Consider the following 3097-nt stretch of genomic DNA (forward strand, 5'->3'; position numbering starts at 1 on the left):
TTTCGTCTTTTGGTAAAAGTTACTCTTTTTATATTCCCATTATTCCTTGTTTGTAGGGAATCAGATCACTTCAGCATTGGTGCACCTTTTGACCGTTTGTGGTGGAAATCTGACGTGTCATCCATTTCCGCCCATTTTGAAATCTTCACGTTCGGCACCTCTTCATTGTTCCATCTCCATGATATTCTTCTTCTCCACACTTTAAGTAAGACCGTCATTCAGCTTTGTTGGAGAGTTGTTAGTGTATCGAGACCAAGGTTGATATCTTGATTGCTTGATGTCTCGAACTCACATATCGAGAGGTCTATCTCTCGAACTCTGTTTATGTCTCGAACTGGATACCTATATCGAGAGGTCCTACCTCTCGAACTCTGCTTATGTCTCGAGACTTAGTTGATGTCTCACAGACCCTTATTCCTCCAGTGTTGTCCCATGCTTTCTTCTGATCTGTCTATATGATTACAACACACGAGACTTCTAAGATGTTCAAACAAATTTACCTCAAGCTTAAATATTTTCCGAGTTGAGCTCAAAGTTACCCGGTTGTATTTTCGCTCTTGGTTTACTTGTCGAACTTACAGCGTTTTGCCTATGCGTCGAGACTCGGGGATTTCTACTTAATAGTTGGTATCATCAAAACCTATTACATGATGTTCCTAACAATTTCCCCCTTTTTGATGATGCCAACACTTATACTTACTCTATATGGCTGATTTGATAGAAAGAATTAACAAGGATTTTATTTTTCAGCGCATATGGTAAGTTTGACAAAATACTCTACTAAACCATGAATAATATAACTCACGCAACACCCCCAGCAAAAGATATATATGATTATAAAAAGGGAATGTTTACAAAGTAGAGTTTAGTAGACAAGATTGAAAGAAATAAGACCAAGAACAACATAGATATCAATACATTGAAATGAGATGGAGTTTGGACCACGAGAGCTTACTTCTTGTTGGCTTTCCTTTTCTTGTTAATGGCTTCTCGTGTCTTGATGGGGTCTTTCGGATTTACCAGGCTTAAGTATTCATCTGTGACATCTAGATGCCTGTAGTTCCTGTAGGCTTCCCCCACGAACTCACCATCAATTACTCCATCTTTCCACCAGGCAATGCATTCTTCTGGAAACATATTGCTGTGTGTAGATATCCCAGTGATTTTCAGAAGCTTGAATATCTCCAGAGTCAGAATTTGTTCAGTGTCTTCTCTGTTCCCAAACTTAAAGTTTGTCATGAGAAGATCTATCTTCCTTTCTTCTTCTGACTGTCGTTCTTGTCTTTTTCTTCTTCTTTCTCTGTCCTCTTCTCTCCTTCTCTCCATTTCCAGTGTACGCTGGACCCTTAGGTTTTCTGCCTGTTTAGCATCCTCCACTGCTTTGCTCATGGTTCTTGGTATTTTTGGAGGTGGTCCAGCTGGTTCACTTGCTGCCCTTTTCTTGCCCGTTGTATCCCCCTTCTTTTTCTCTTTATTTTCCCCCTTGTTGGCATCATCAGCACGGGAGAGGAGGATGGACATACCTTCGAAGATTGCTTGAAGTTGGGCAGGTACTTGGTTCGACAGGCCATCGAGTATGGCCTTCATCACATCCTGTCGAAGTTCACTGGAATATTGGAAGGCTCGAAGCTCTGCTCGCATCTCGGCTAATTCAGCCCTCGCACTTGCAGCCTCTGCTCGAGCTACAGCGGCTTCATCAGTGGCTTTTCGTGCTGCATCCTCAGCCCATATTACCTGTTCGAGAAGTTCAGCATGACGGCCTTGGGATTCACTTGTGCCAGCAGCAGGCATTGCAGCATTGCGGACCACAGCGAGTATTCTTTCGAGCTGACCCATCTTCTGAGATTGATCAGGCATGAATTGACGCACTTCGCCAATGAAGACTTCTTCGGCCTGTTGATCATAGTCAGAAGTAGGAGATGAGGATCGAGATGTACCTTTTATCGGAGGGGACTTGGGTGCTTCCAGATTTCCACCCATGACTTGCAATTGCGAGTCCACCTCTCGATTTATTGTCTGAGGAGCCACAGGGACACAGGGTTCAGAGCTCGAAGGTAGCTCCATGTCAGGTGCTTCCCGGTTTCCACCTGAGGGATGGATCACTTCTTGCTCCTCACCTCTCGAACCTGGAGCCTCAGCTTCAGCAGCTGTGGAGATAGGATCAGCCAGAGAGTGTTCTTCGGTATTGGACGCTTCCCTGTTTTCATCCAATAGAGGTTCCCCCTCAGCATCACCTCTCGAACCAGTGCTGGGAACTTTGTCATCTGCTGGTGAGGTTGGAGACGTAGTGTCGACAGGTGCTTCCGGGTTTCCACCTTCGATGGTATCATCAGTACTCCTCGAACCAGCAGGACTTGGGGCATTCTGCTCATGTTGCTCATTTGACTGCATTTCAGTCTGCTCCGATGAGTCTGGAATGATAATTATTTCAGGAGCAGTAGGAAAACCCGGCAGTGTGAGCAACGGAACTTCACCCTCTCGAATTGTCTGTGCTTCATCAGTAGCGGTCGAGGGTGTGAACTCAGGTGGTGGCAAAAGTAGAACGGTGTTAGGTGCCACTTGAAGTGCTTCAGAGGTCTCGGATTCACCTCTCGAAGCTTCTACCTGTTCGTCCAGAGCAGAGTTGCTGACTTGGGACAGTGGGATTGCGGCTGTTGCAATATCATCGTGAGCAACCCCAGAGGTCTCTCCTGGCCCTCTCGTGAACTCAACGTTCTGTCCCAAGGAGATGGCAGTGGCGAGCCTGATATCTTCTCGAAATCGAGCTTCTGTTTCAGGATCTTCTTCAGGCTCAGCTTCAACTTCTGGTGCTTCAACTGCTATGCTCTTCCCTTTATCAGTTCTTTCACTGTTCAGCTTCATTACTCGTGTTTCGTGGGCAAGATCCATCAGTTGTTGAGCTGGGATCTCGGAGATGCCCAACCACTGGAGTGCAAACTGCTCTTCTGCCTCCATTTCAGCTGCTTGACTCATCAATTGAGTGAAAGAACTGGTTCTCCAGTTGATCCACCTGATCACCCTGGAGAAGTCATCAAGAGTGGGTGCTTCCACTGCCAACTGAGTGGAAACTTCTTCATATAAGTCATCCCGCCCATCA

The sequence above is a fragment of the Ipomoea triloba genome, chromosome 1, assembly GCF_003576645.1.
Source record: "Ipomoea triloba cultivar NCNSP0323 chromosome 1, ASM357664v1".
Classification (NCBI taxonomy): Eukaryota; Viridiplantae; Streptophyta; class Magnoliopsida; order Solanales; family Convolvulaceae; genus Ipomoea; species Ipomoea triloba.